Consider the following 15979-nt stretch of genomic DNA (forward strand, 5'->3'; position numbering starts at 1 on the left):
CATTAAAAAAGTAATAAGTACCAGGATTTCGGCTCCGGCTACCTATTTACAGTCGAAACCCTTGGTGGGGTCACGGTGACCTTCATCTGTGCAAAATTTTATCCAAAAAATTAACAGATTGTCTGGGAAACCCGAGCTGCCTTGCCCAACGCATTAGCATAGCCATACAAAGGGGGAACGCTGCCAGCATCTTGGGCACCTTGCTGCGGTGACACAATTTTATTTATATAATTTAATCCTAGTTTCACTTTCTAGCAATTTAAGCTTTTATTGTACCTTACCTGTATATTATGAAAACAAAATTAATATTTAGAGAGTACCCCATTAAATGAATTTGTGGTTCATTGTTTTATTTACAGTAATTCCTTAACCAAAGCTTTTGCAAATAAAGGATCCTTGAAAAATCTTGAAATCAAAGAACATTTCGAGAGTTTAGTGTTTGTAATCTCTAATGCGTTACCAGATAGTGGATGTTTCACACATTCTTTGATACTTATTGAGTCATGTCACAGTGATTACGAACGGAATCAGCTTGTAAATATGTATTTTTCCCACCTTAGATAAAGTTAGTGAAAACGTACAGAAATCTCTTTATATTTTTACGAGTATGATTTTCAACTGCCTCTGTGGCCGAACGGTTGCCTTGCTGGACTGCCACGCAGAGGTCCCAGGTTCGATTCCCGGGCTGGGAGAAATATTTATATGGCCTACATTTATTTCTGTCGTGAGTTTGGGTGTAATTTGTGGTTGTTTATGTTTGTGTCCATGGCACCCGCGACACAGGGTTTCGCGTTAGTGTGTGCGTTACTTACTTACTAATTGTTATTTTTTTAAAATGTTTAAAACAAATCTTCTATCGAGTTCTTAAGTTATCGCGCGATTGTTTCACATAGCAAAATAAGTCGCGTATATTAATTTTTTCAAATAAACCAACGCTTCGGGCCCATTGCAGGTCCCATGGTCACGGTTGATTAAGGTGGTACAGTCATCAACCAGTTATGTCTAATATTAATGCAACCACCCTATTTTTTCACTATAGTTACGAAAGTTATTAATTAAATACTTGATTTTTAATTTTACAAAGAAACATTCCAATTTACGCTACATTGTTTTACAAATTATTTTGTTATAATATGAATTTTTATTAAGTTAAATGTTAAGTTAAATGAAAAACAAATATGCGCGATTTAAATCCGGAAAAATAGTTTCATTTCCTACCCGTCACTTCCCCGCGCCATTTTTTAAATGAATAATAAACAATCGTAATTGAATCGACTACCGAATGTGAGTACATAGTTAATCATGGCTAATACATGTATGGAATCGTGGGCACCATTGACTTACAATTATATGGACGTCGGGTCAGCGCTAAAAAGTGTCCGCACTTGTAAGGCGCTAAAATCGTATACAGAGCGCCAAACTCCGCTTTAGTCTTCATTTGTTCTACTGACAGCGCGATACTGCGATGACATTACAATTTAAATTTCGAATAGGTTGACTTGGGACATTTTTTTCGTGGTTTTTGTATTAGACCCGTCGTCCATTTATTTGTAAGTCAATGGTGGGCACACATGAAATAAAATTACGTACCTAACGTGCACAAAAATACTAAAAACTTAACGTGACTGGTTTTCAGTGTTCATCGGTATAATGATGCAGTGTCTGTTCAAATTCTAGCCTGTTATTTTACTTTTCTAAAAACCGACTTAAAAAAATACAAACTATTTGAGAACCCCCTCCGTTCTCAATTATATTGTATTTTTTTTTGTATGTAAGTTACACGAGTATCTTATCTACACTACTTCGACATTTGTGAACATTTGTGATTCGTTTTTTTGTTGGAAATGGGGCACGTCATTAGTAGTTACATTCAAATTCGAAGAAAATACTCCACCTCTTCATCCTATCCAATTAGGGGAGGAATCTGTTTTATTGAATTTCACCCAATTTCCGTTAACCGATTTTAATAAAACTTGGCAAATGGATGCGATCTGATTGTCAAAGACCTGATTTTAATAAATGCATTGAAATTACAAATAAACGATCAGCATTTAAATTTCAAAAATAGATGTGATTCCACAAACTAATAAGGTCGGTTTGTTTAACAAAGAGTTTATAATTAAATAAAAAATTGAAGATTTGTCGCGTGTTTGATTTTGCGTTCTTGCAAATTTAAAATTTAAAAAAAACATAAGCTTTAGTAGAAAAATATGTTTTATCTATTAACTTTTCATTTAATCAATAGGAAAACTGTTACATGACTGATACATTTTCAGCCATATCTGTTTTGTCAAAAAAAGAATGATGGCATTTTGTTAATTTCAATTTTTTTTTTCAATAAAAATGTTATAAATAGGTGTTAAATCAATGTTAAAATAAAAGAGGTTACGTTATGCCTAATTATTATTTATTTAAATATAAGCGTTACAGTCAATTCGGGTAACTTTGAATCGTGGTGTAACTTTGAACGTAGTTGCGTAAAAGATTTAAAAATTTATTTTATGTATGACAATCTTTTATTTTTAGTATTGAAACTGTGTAAATCGGAACAAAATTGTTAAACGAAAGTTATGAAAAAAAAAGTAATGTTAAATTGTATTTTTTTAAACTTTCGCGGTTTTTTCTTGGCGAAAGTAGTTTGGTGTGATTTGTTGCTCAGTTTTAGAATCGGAATTAAATATATAAATCTGAATATTGACTGGTAAGTTTTGGTTTCCACACTTAAGTAGAGGTTTATATATCGCTTTTTTAAAGAATAATTTAATTTGGTTTTGTATTTACGCGTAAAACGAATTAGATTTTGACGACGTTACCAAACAGAGAAATTTGGGTAACTTTGAATGTATTTGACTGTGTTTTTAGAGAAGAGGGTAGTCTGTTTCCAGGGAGAGTTCTAAAAGTTACTCCTTTGGAAATTACTGTCTCAGTGCTCCAAAAATGCTTTTTAGGAGGTTGATCTTGGCCCTCTAACGTTGAAACATGTCAAGTTAATAAAGCCGATATTGTGAATATTATAAAAGAGCAAAGCTATCTAGAAAAGGCGGCCATATTTATATTGATGACGACATTTTATTCAAGGAGTGGGGTGAATAGATTTTTGTTACGTATTTACTCTGCCTAAAATAATAAAATTGTTATAGGTGATTCATTTTGATCTCGTTTCATAGCTAAATAAGCGTAGAATTTATTATTAAACAGAAAATTTTCATTTTCATTCGCATTAATTAAAAAATCTAAAAAAAACAAGTTTTTCATTTCAACTAAATTAGTTCGTCTCGTTTTATTATGGCAATACCAAGTCAAATGTCGTTTTTGAACGCAATGTCAGGAATATTTGGACAGATTCACATCTAAAAAATATGAATATGTCGTATAATCTTACACAAACTGTAAAATATCTAGAAAATATACGGTTTCCATATCGAAGGCTAATCTTATTCAAAGTTACCCAAAATTCAAGGCAACTTTGAATGTGACTTTTGGAACAAATCTAGAACAGTTTTGTTGAATAATTACTAAATTCCTTCTATAAGAACGAAAAAAGGGCTTAAAAGAACACTATTCAGTTAATAAAGTAATTGTTAAGAAACATAATTAAATTTGAAATTATTAGAAAAACGCAAAAAATGTTCAAAGTTACCCGAATTGACTGTACTATTCACATTTTTTTATTTTTTAGCCATTACTAACTTATTGACTATACGTTTGTTGATATAAAATGAGGGATCATCAAAATGCAACGCCGTCTTTTAAATTATTGTATAATGTATGAATTAGAGAAAGAAAATTAGTCTGTTGATACATTATAAGCGAACAAAGAGCTACGGCTCGATATCTAAAATGAGATTTTCCGTAAATGTGTGAACATAGTGAAGTTTCTATTGACAACAATGGCAAAAGCGATGTTACTGCACGTCGCGTGATAACAAGCTATCTGACTATGAACATGGGAATATTCGATTGTGGTGGTTGCAGATTCTTGTATTCGTAGTAAGTCTGTGTGCACGTTTTTTTTAAATTTTTTTATGATAACTGTCCGCAACAGTTGCAGTGCCATGCTCAAAGGGCACTGCGCCTGTCACCCTGAGATCTAACTTGAAGAGTCTCATGTGCCTGTAATTTCATCAGCTCCTTTGTCCTTCTAAACCGGAATGCAGTAATGCTCGTATTACTGCCTGGCGGCAGAAATAGATAAGGTGGCAGTACTACCTTAGACGAACTCTTTCACAAGGAGGTCTAATGCTTCTACTACATTTACGGTATTTATCATATGTCAGAGAGGGCTAGGCAGAAATGCTCTATGAAATCTATGCATCAACAATACAAATTTTTTTAGCGCACCCATGCACTAGGGGAATCCTGTATCGCGGATGGACACACAAATACACAACCACAAACTACACCTAAACTCACGAGAGAAATAAATGTAGGCCTTACAAATATTTCTCCCGGCCCGGGAATTGAACCCAGAGGTCACGCCTCCGTGGCAGTCCGGCATGGTAACCGTTCGGCCACTGAGGCAGTTCATTACTAATGAATGATTATTCACATCATTCGAATACGAAAATTAGTAGGTTACTAATTTATCATTCGAATGATAGGATTGGTAATACTAACGAATAGAATATCGAAATCATTTGCAATCGCGCATCGGTAAGGCAAAGTAACTAACAATTATAGTCACCGAATGTTTTAGGGATGTGGGATTACCAGAGAGGAAGGGTGAATATTTGATTAGAAGCCACGACGAAGTTATTTACCATTCAATGTCTACTACTCTCTCTGCACATTTAAGAGTTGGGCTTGGTGCAGTAACAACTAACCACCTCTGTGATGAAATAGTTTTTTTTTATTAAATTCTTTTAAAGATAATACAACTTGAACCAAAATGTTGTAAAAAGCAAACTCGCATATTAGCCATAATGGACTGTAAAAATAAAATTTGCTAAATTTTTATACTGAAAATAATTAACATCAATTATAAGAAATTCTAATTAATAAGTAGTATGTGGCAGAATTGCGATTAAATTTCTGTTTAGATATCATTTTAAGCGAATGTTTTAATTTTGAACTTAATTAACCTCCTTGCTTGAACTTAAACCTGACCTATGTGAGGAAGTATGTCGTGTTACACATTCAAAAAAAAGCTCAAGGCCCAAGGATGTTATTTGGGACATTATAGTCAAGTTAGCCACATTTAGCTGCTATTGCAATCGTACTATTTGCGAGTAAGTGTGAAGAAAATAAATAAATAAAGCACACACTCATAGTCCCGCACTAGGGAAACCTTGGAAACATAGATAACCATAAATTACCCCAAATGAATTTGGGGTAAAATAAAGGCAGGTTTTGCAATATTATAATATACATATTATATTATATGTATATTTTATGTATGTTCACCGATTTCTCCGTCAATTCGGGACTGATTTTGAAAATTCTGTTTTTGTTTTGTTAAGCATAAATAAGAGTCATTAGTTTTCTTTTAAGTCAATGTTGGGTTTAACATGGGTTTAACCTGAAGATTTTGACGTCTCTAACTTTTATTTGACGAATGCTCTGTTCTTCATTTGGAACCCTGAACCCAAGGGTGTTTAAATTTCAGTTTTTATTATTTCTATAAATAAAATTCTTATTTGTTCAAATAATTTTAAAATTCTCGTCTAGTTGATTTTACGTTTCGTCTATCGTGTTAACGCACCTTCACAATTTATAATTTTACAGTGTCTATTGTTTGTATCTGTAAGTTATGGAGAAAATTTTGCTGCCGAGAAAAAGGAGCTACTTTTTGTACGCCTGTGAGTATGTAAGTGGTTAGTCCTGTACGTTCTTGTAAAAGTTATCGAAGAGTTACGATCAGTGATGACGAAATCATTCTGAAGTTATTGATGAAAGTGTATTTATAACTGCGATCGAGTTATTTTTTTTATTTTCCCTTTTTACTTGTAAGATAAAAAATATTAAAAAAATATATTTTTAAACACATCCAAATAAAAAAAAATATTTCTGTTGCTTTTGTTTTTTTTGCTTTTGTTCGTTCTTATGTTTCGCATTCTTTTTCAACAATATCAAGATTTCGACTCAAAGCGTAACCGGAATCGAAGGCGTCTCTAAAACCGAATTAATCAAACAAAAAAGGCAAGATAAATCTGGAAACTGCATCTCGTCAAGGCTACCTGCGCTGCGGCGGAGCGGGTGCGCCCGCGCAAGAGCACGCGTCGCCGGCAACAGAGTCAGCACAGTCTACCCGCGACCCTCACGACGACCGCATGTGCCAACCGGTCGAAAATCGACAAATTCGATGCAACGCTAAAGCTTCGCGATATAAACAGTGCTGTGCGGTTTGATAATAGGATTTTATTAGTGCTGCGCCTATTTGGGCCATCAGGTCTCTTTCATTTACAAAGGTTAGTTAATTTATTTATTTACATTATACAATTAATTACATTAAAATTTTATGCATAATATTGTACCTCTGCAATATCGTTCTTGATACATTTGTGGCTATGTTTATTGTTGTCGTCGTTGTTAGTTCTGTTTTTGTTCGTCTTATTAAATTCACTTAAAGGTCTTCAATAAGTGGATTTAACAATATTATCAGAAACCCTTCATTTATGTTGCGCAACGCGAGCAATTAATATCAATTAGTTTATCAATTTATCTAGGTGACGTCAAACGACGTAATGGATTATCATACCTATTGTCAAGCTTGATTTAAACAAATCAATAAAATAAATAAGTATCCGTATTTAGTGTCCATAAATGTTTATGACCGCAACTCTCTTGAATTCTCTTTTGTTTGTAAAGAAGCTAATCGGCAATAATGATATTGAGAGAAAGATATGAGCGCAAAAATAATTACTTAACAAAAGGGTAAATAACGATGTATGTGCAACATTTGAAAATGAACTTAGCTCGCAGGTACATTAACGATTGGGGATCATGCCGAAATTAAAAAGATAAAAAACTTTAATTTGTACTAATGCAAATTTAAGATTGCATAAAATATGACGAAATGCATATTTACAAAAAGATAAACAGCTTATAATGGGCCATTAAATTGATGATAATAAAAATACTTTAGTTACTAAAACCCGTACTAATCTGGACAAGTTATTTTAAACGATTCCAGAGGAAGTAAGATGTCGTGACTATTTTTGAAATCGACTAAATATACATTTTAATTAAGAGAAGCAATATAAAGGGTACAATAAGTCATAAATAAATCTATGATTTTTTTTATCTGTCTGTAATAAAACTAACTATGACCATTATCAACGAACACAAGAAGATGTCACAGTCCACTACGTTGGTCCAATGCGGGTTGGAGAATCGACGTAACATTGTTCAACAAAAACAATGACAACGGAAATATACTGCAAAAAATATTTTAATTATTATTCTTGGACAACGTTTTCTGGTCGTCGTGATTTATGAATAACCTAATTGCCCCAGAAGGAGCAAATACACGCGGCATACCGTATACTAAACGGTTTTCTGGATTTTGGTGCATGATGATCAGTGAAAAGATAGTTTTATGCGAAAAAATCGACATACATTCACTGGGTGCTATTTTATCGAATTGTTTTCATTGTTCATTACGATCGCAAACCATTCCTGACCGGAGACGCACTGACAATCGCTGTAAGTTAAGTTGAGCCCGCGTCTATAATTTCAAGAGCTCGTGTTGGTAGCTATGTGCGTGAAGTTTCGTTTTTTTATTGATTACCGTTTGAAACTAGGGATTTATCTGTACTAGTATTAATTACTTACTAGGGAATTAGTTACTAGGGAAGTATTAATTACTAGGGAATCGAACGCAGAACCTCCTCACCAAGCACCCATAATGCTAAACGCTGCGTCAACGAGGTCAGTTTGTTGTTTTAGTGTGTTAATCTCCTATTCATCGTTAATTCATTTTATCGTATCACATTCCAATGTTTAATGTGTTGTTGCGTATGGCTTTTCAACTACACAATGGAGGGAATTTCGCGTCGGTTGGCCAACCACAATGGAGGGTACTTCTCCAATATCTGGGAATTACGGCTAGGCCCGCTGATAACTCCGCTTTATCAAATTAACCGTCCACACGCTGATGAAAGTACCATTGTTGTTTATCAAATTCCATTATTTCCTCCGCATTTTATTACTTGCTTGCATTAACTAGTTCATAGTTTTCTTCATCTTTGATACTAAGTGGAATGTTCACCTAGGAAAGAAATGTGTTTGTTTTTTCTTGTCATTGTTGTTTTTAATTCTATTCTTATTGTGCTCAACGCTTTCCACTGTACCCGTTTATATCGCATTGTGAGGTTTTCACGATTGCTACGTATTGGAAATTTTACTATTTTCTTTGAATCTAAAATGGGATTGTAAAAAGAATAGTTTCATATCCAATGTATCTGTTGAATCAATAACAATAAAGGACAGGAACTGACGTCCATAAAAGTAATCTTTAATGAGCAATCGTTGGTGCTTAAACAAGGAACTTATTAACTTGTTTAAAGGGCGATGACAGATCATTAAGCGCTGATTGGTATCTCGCCTTTCTTCCACACTCCCTGGGCAACATGTGGAGTTGTGTGATCGGGTGTTATCTCAAATGTCAGGTGTCGAGCGAGGCCGCATTCGCTTCCGGAGCGCAAGGCCGTTCAAGTACGCTACTGTAAACGCGTATTCGTTGGAAAAAGTTATCAAATGCCGTTTACATATCACCTATTTGCATGAAGCGCTTTGTTTCCTGGATATAATATACTATTGCTATCTGTGTTTCCCGAAACTACAAGCCTTGAGTGGTTAGGTATTTTTTAGATCAGAGGTTCCCAATGTTTTTGTGCGTGTAGACAACGTGCCAATTATTTCAGTTTTGTGTAGAGCCCTGACTTTCTAATTATGGTTTTTTTAGTTGTCTTTTTTTATAAGTTTCTCGCTAGCATTATATCAGTTGTCAAAGACACATTGAATTAAGTTTTATACATATGGAGTTCTTAGGTTTTCGCAATTGTTACGTATAGGAAATGAAACTACTTTTCAAACAATCCAACGTTTCAGCCCCTTTATAAGTCCCATGACCAGTCAACCGTGACCATGGAACCTGTAAAGGGTCCGAAACGTTGGTTTGTTTGAAAAAAACAAATATACGCGATTTAAATCCGAAATAATAGTTTCATTTCCTAAGTTTTACAGATTTATATAACCGCATGTTTTGTTCGTTGTGGAATATGTACTTCATAGGTAATTTATATATATATTACAAGAAAGTGTTATGTATTGACATAGGTATTAATTTGTGTATTGTGAATTTTTGGTTACGGTGCCACTCTCGTGGACCCCCTTTTCCTCTTTTGCTGACATGGGTTACTTGCAGGCTGGAGTGGACCTCTGAAAATGGCCAAGCGTTTTTATATAAAAAAAACCGAACTCAAAAATGCGTGGAATTACATCTATTTGCTAAGTTTTATTAGAATCGGTTACTGGAAAGTGCATGAAACCGCATTCATCCCCCAGTTTGCCACCCTTAGAGGTGGAATATTTCTTCGAATTTAAATGGTACCAATACTGAGGGTACCTCTTTCCAATAAAAAAAGAGTCATCAAAAGCGTGTAACATACATTTAAAAAAAGCAGCCGAATTGAGAACCGCATCCTTTATTGGAGTCGGTAAAAAAGCAAGTGATTAAGTTCACTTAAAAGTAAAATATCGTTAGATTTAGTGCTACTGAATTGTTTATTTTTAGCCCTCTGTGGTATGCCATATATTTTTATATCACACAATCTTTCGTAATTAAAGGTATGTAGAACAAAGAAGTAGAGCAGAAACTCGAATTAGGATTACAATGGCTTATCTATTTATTGAATAGATTAGGGCCATAAATTTAGCTAATGTCGATTACTACTCATCTACGTAACCGTTATTAGAGTCATTACGTACAGTCTAGTAACGTAAAACTGTGGTGGTTTACCAATTCATTGGCCAACGGCTCGAAATGTGGCGGTATGTACCTATTCCTCTTCTTTTTTTTATTTATTTTTGTAAATTTTATAGAATTTTTTCCTCTTCTTCTAATCTTATCGATGTCATACACTATTATTGTCGCGGCCCATGCAACGCATGCATGGGATATGTTTGACGTCGTGAGGAAAGGATTACGTCGTATGGAGAGGCTCCTTTCTTGCACCAACGTGTCAATTAAGTTATAATGAAATTTAGCGGCAAAATCTTAGAGGATGGAAAATAATAACAAAATACACAAACGATTAATTTTGATGGAATTTATTAGTTTTTTTATTTATTAAGGCTTTGGCAAAGCCATCAGCCTAAACATGAAGTTTAATTATGTTTCTGTAAATAGGGCCGCCACAAAGAGGATAGGCAATTTGAGGCGGCGTGGTTGGATTGACTCGGGATTCCTTAAAACGGGCCGATACGGGTATTTTAGTTCGAGATTCGTATAATTTCACGTTTTAATCTTCGATTAAGGCACAATAGTACTATCCTATCCCACTTTAAACTAGATTTCACAAAATAATTGAAAATCAAAATAAAAACGACACTTTTCCCTCCAAAAGGTCCAGAGCGAATTCTGGAATTTATTAGTAACGGATATGTCAAATAAAATACTTTTTTATTATAATGACTTGGCACTAGCTAACTTAAAAGAAAGACTTTTTTGGTACTGTTTTTTTCATTGTGGAAAATGCGCCATGCAGCCTAGACTGAGAGTTTGAAATTATTATAGCTATTATAATATGTACAAATAATTTTTTTGCGCGCATTTTAAGAATACGCGGTAATATTTGTAATTTGTTGTTTTATTTTTTAGCCAGGGTGCGTTAGACTTGCAATCTTAACCTTAAGTAGCAAAACCTCTCGCTATCGGAGAAAGCCAAAGAGACCTGCACGTAGAAGAAACTTCACAATCTTTGGAAAAAGTGGAAAATCCCCGACCTACATTGGGCCAGCATGGCCTTAATCCGGGAAAATGGGATATACATATAATGCGTTGATGATGGTGACCAGTGACGGAATGTTCTCCAATGTAAATATGTACCTGGATTCATAACACTGTGCGTAACAAACTAGTGGAGTTGTTTCACATAAAAATAATTGAATATCGATTCAATAAAAATTTAAATACAATAAATAGCGACATCTCTATCCGGGGCTGGTAACTGTAAAGGTATCTAACTGGGTGACGAAATGCTTTTATAGATAGCGCTACGCCTAAAAAGTCGTTTAAAAACCAATAAGCACATAGAAAAATTCGTGAGGTCCGCTGGTTCGTTCCGTGGCTTAGTTGGTATAGCGTCTGACACGCTATGCTAGAAGACGTCGGTTCGAATCCGGCCGGATCGAAGGATTTTTTATGCGTGTTCATTGCCAATAGATGTAAATTTGTCGATAGTAAACAAGCTCTGTAAACAAGGAACTGATGTTCGATACGGTGTAATAAGCTCTCAATGCTATACGTACAGTGTTGCTAGATGGTTACATTTCTTACATTTTTTTGTAATATTTGTTAATCGCGCGTTATATATAAGTAACTTACGAACGCATAAATTAAAGATGACGCAAACAAAATGAAATCAATCAATTACTGCTTTCGTGGATGGCTGCCACGCAAAGGGCCCGGGTTTGATTCGCGGATTGGGAGTAATATTTGTATGGCCTACATACTCTCGTGAGTTTGGATATAATTTGTGGTTGTCTACGTGTGTATCATGATACCCGCAATACAGGATTTCTCTAGTGCGGGGGCTATGAGTGTGTGCGTTATTAATTTATTTATTTTTCTTGAGCGTGCTCAGTTTTCTATTTATAGAATTTAGGCGTATGTATTATAACTAACTTTTCGGGTAACGAAATGTAATTTTCGAGTCAAGGGCCCTAGCAACACTTACATATTGAAAATTTATTTGAACAACTACGATACGAAGTTAGAAATGTCGCAATTTTCAAGTATTAGAAGAAATTTATGGAATAAAAACAATACGTATAGTTTTTGGTGCGATATTTAACACCAACCGTAATGTTTTCGGGTTTCTGTCAGAGAAAATTTTAAGGAGACTAGTACCATGGCTGTGGCATCACAGTACACTTACTCTAATATTTTGTATGTCCATAAAAATATACATAATTTTATTAAGAAAGAAGATATCCCTAATTAAAAACCTTAGACCTAAGTCCAAACGATTCTTTTATGGGGTACAGTACCCTGATGACATCAAGTTTTGTTTCCTCGAAAATAAGATTTAAAGCGTATTGCGTAGTTCTTCACAGGGAACTCTGGACAGTGAAGAGCAGTAGCTCAAAAAAATGACGTTTTCAAGTGTAAAAAGGACAATGGCAAACTCCCATATAAATTTTTGTTGACATAATAATAATTTGAATGCGTCTGTTTATGAAAAATGTGTGAAAATATAGAGTTGAAATTCCTGAACAAATTTTGTTTTGGGTTTACTATTCTGAGAAGTCAGGAATTAAATATATTCCAGATTTGAAGTTTTGGAGGTTATGTGTTACGTAATTGAATAAAATATATTCGGTGTATTATTATATCAAAATAAACCACAGAAGCCATAACACAGAGTTAACAGAAGCTTAATGGTACCGGAGATTTGTGACGAAAGCTCAGGGGAAATTATTTTGTATACTGGTATGGTCAAAAGGCATGAAGTTAAGCCATAACAAAAAAACTGAGTTATATCATAACATAACCACAGACTATGGCACTGGTACACGGACACAATTTTTTTTTATGTGAAACGTGCCATTTATTATTTTGGAGAAGAAATTATCGACTTTATTATTTGTAATGAAGTAGTTAATCTTTTATTAGCTTATTACAAGTCGGTCGAATCAATACATATGATATTACATGAATTAAATGTGGACCATATCCATACGTAAGTACGAAAATTCCTTTTTTGGCGGCTAGATGTCGCTCAACGTTAAGAAACTAAGAAACTGCTAGTTGTAGATGTCAGTCCGGGTACATACTAATTAGTCATTAGCATCGACTTACAATTATATGGACGTCGGGTCCGCGCTAAAAAGTGTCCGCACTTGTAAGGCGCTAAAATCGTATACAGAGCGCCAAACTCCGCTTTAGTCTTCATTTGTTCGACTGACAGCGCGATACTGCGATGACATTACAATTTAAATTTCGAATAGGTTGACTTGGGACATTTTTTTCGTGGTTTTTGTATTAGACCCGTCGTCCATTTATTTGTAAGTCAATGGTCATTAGAGTTTGTTTTTAATATGATTTTATTTCCAGACTTAGATAGGCCGCTAATTGTAATTTGAAAAACGACATTTCATTAGATCTATTTTATTCAAACTTGTAATTAAGACATGACTATGACAGACAATGCTTTTAACTATGATTTTGCCATTGTTCTTTTACTTAAGGAATAAAATATGATTATTTGACTTTGACCAAATATAGTTAAAGAAACCCATTGAAGGTGCGCTTAAAATAAATGATTTTAATTCTAATAAATATACATTCTGTTGAACTCAATGTGATTCTTAGTAATCCCTTCATTTAAAATTGACATCAGCATGATTTAAATCCTGATCGACATTTGGATTTTGTTTTATTTTCTGTTGAACAAACCGCTTTGGTTTACACCAATTCTGAATTACTTTTGAAGGTATACGTGTATTTTAATGTGACATAAAACCTGAGTAGCACTAATCGGCTTATGTAGTTAATATCTACATTTGATATCTGTTTTTTCGTAGTGATTCATTTACTAGCAATATGTATCTATAGGTGAGAGATAATATACCTTAAGGCGAGACACTGTAGAAGTGGGCAATTTTTTTTTCTAGATCAAATCGTTTAGGTATTTACTATTAAATAACTTATCAAAAAATATGCAATACGCCTAAGGATATTGTCTAAAGGATGTGTTAATTCATTACACGATAGGGTGTACTATTCCTGATCATATAAATTCCCGAAAATAGGGTAAATTTATTAACAAGAATTTCCGCAAAATTACGTCTGAATCTACCAAATATTTAAAATAAACGTCTGAGACGAATTATTTAAGAATAAGGTGATTAACTTTGCACGTACTTTGTATATGGAGATTTTTCTGTTTAAGTACCACACTGCCGCCGTTAGTTCCAGTACCACTCTTTCAGGGTGCATGTGACAAAACTTAAAACCGAGAAAATAACGTTTAAAGAAATGAATTTGAAAAATATATACTTTTCTCTTGCGGTAACTTCTTATATACTTAGAAAAAAAAATAAAAATAGTGACAGATCGGCTTTTTTTTATTAAAAATGTCACATGCGCTCTTTAAATCAACGGCGGCTGAGAGAACCTGCATTTTTTTGTTTTGTACGGAAGCCCTTTAGGTAATTAAATTCATATTTATCCCAAAACTTGAAAAATGTCCAGTGACTTAACGACACGCCACGCTGCTTGCTGCCCCGTCAGTCGCCATCGGGCGCTTGTCAACGTCGGATCAGTGTCAGATCTTCTCCGCCTATTCTTATTTTATTGATGACGCGAGGCGCGGCCCCGCACGTCTCACCGCCTAAAATGCCTCGCCTTAAGCGCCAAATAGAAATAAACTTTACTACAGAAATAAAGTTTACTACAGACCGTTTTAAAGAGAATGAGGCGCTTAATTGGGTAGCTAAAATCAATTTTAATGACAAATTACCATTGCGTGACCTACAAATATTTTTTTTTACAAAACAGGTGCGCATTTCACCTCCATCTCACCCGATGGACATTGACGATAAGGCCGAAGATGTGACACGCATACCTAAATAATGCCTATTCACTCTCGACTTGAAAAGTCGAAGAATAAATCAGCAGGCAGGGACTTCTAGCTGCTCGCCATATAGTATGGAAGCGAACCGCTTCATGCGAATTCTGGAAATATCCACGACGTAGGGTTGGAACCTCATCCTGCGTCTAGTCCCCCGATGATGGAAAGGAGAAGGCGTAATTAACTCATGCAATTCAGTTGCACACTCTCCGATATATCCTGTAGAATACCGATGTCGATATCGAGATATATCCAAGCGGGCGAGCGGTGGATAACTCAGTAGGAGAACGGTTGCGTCTCATTTGAGAAGTCGAACGATTTGAGTCCGTGTAGCGGCATGTATTTATAACTTTAATAAAAATGAAGAAAAAATTAAAATTAACAATATCACGTACAAGGTGGAGACCATCTTTTAAGTATGAAAATACTTGTGGAAGTACTGCCATCATGACTATTTCTGCCGTCAAGCAGTAGTGTTAGTATTATTACGTTCCGGTTTGGAAGGGTAAGGTTGCTGATGGAATTTGTCAACTTTTGTTTCAGGGTGACGGGCGCAGTGGCAGTGCCCCTCAGATCTTTGCGATTTAAAGCTCTGAGTGGCACTGCAACTGTTATTTACAGGTGTGTAGCTTACCATCAGGCACACGGCTTGTTCGTCCCGTCACTTGTTGTTATAAAAAAAAATATCCAAATAGCTATTTTTGTAAGAATTTAATTTTACATTGATGCGCTGCAATTTATCAAGTCTACTCTATTTCTAGTGGTAACAACCAAAACAACTAGATGGCGCTTATGGCTATGAATATTGTCGACTAGTCTTTAATTTTGTTTAGTATTAGCGCCATCTAAATTATAAATTAGTTCGTACTACACGACGCCATCTATTGATACGCATAATTACCAAAGTTTAGAAAATAATGGCTTAATATTTGAATGATATTACTAGGACATTATATTTCATATTAAAAATGAATTAATCTATGGTCATTTACATAGTCTATACTACTTCCAGGCTACCGATTAGCGCCATCTATGTACTATAAGATGGGATTATTACCTTTTTCAGGGTTGCGTTCTGTGGTATGGAGATCAGCAGTCCTCTTGGGCTATTGGTCGGTGCTATTACGTAATAGCTATAAAACAAAACACTTTAGAAGAAATCCTTGCCTGGACCTATAATG

At 34.7% G+C, this 15979-nt stretch overlaps 1 protein-coding gene across 1 annotated transcript in view; it reads left to right on the forward strand.

Annotated features, from left to right (window-relative positions):
- Positions 1-6217: 6217 nt before the first annotated feature.
- LOC113240646 (GAS2-like protein pickled eggs) overlaps positions 6218-15979 on the forward strand; it is a 100677-nt gene continuing 90915 nt past the window's right edge. Inside the window, exon 1 of the mRNA XM_026477997.1 lies at positions 6218-6407. The gene's annotated coding sequence lies outside the window, so the exon portion shown is untranslated. The remainder of the gene's footprint in view (positions 6408-15979) is intronic.

This window comes from Hyposmocoma kahamanoa, unplaced genomic scaffold (assembly GCF_003589595.1).
Source record: "Hyposmocoma kahamanoa isolate Upper Pololo Valley unplaced genomic scaffold, ASM358959v1 160, whole genome shotgun sequence".
NCBI classification, from domain to species: domain Eukaryota; kingdom Metazoa; phylum Arthropoda; class Insecta; order Lepidoptera; family Cosmopterigidae; genus Hyposmocoma; species Hyposmocoma kahamanoa.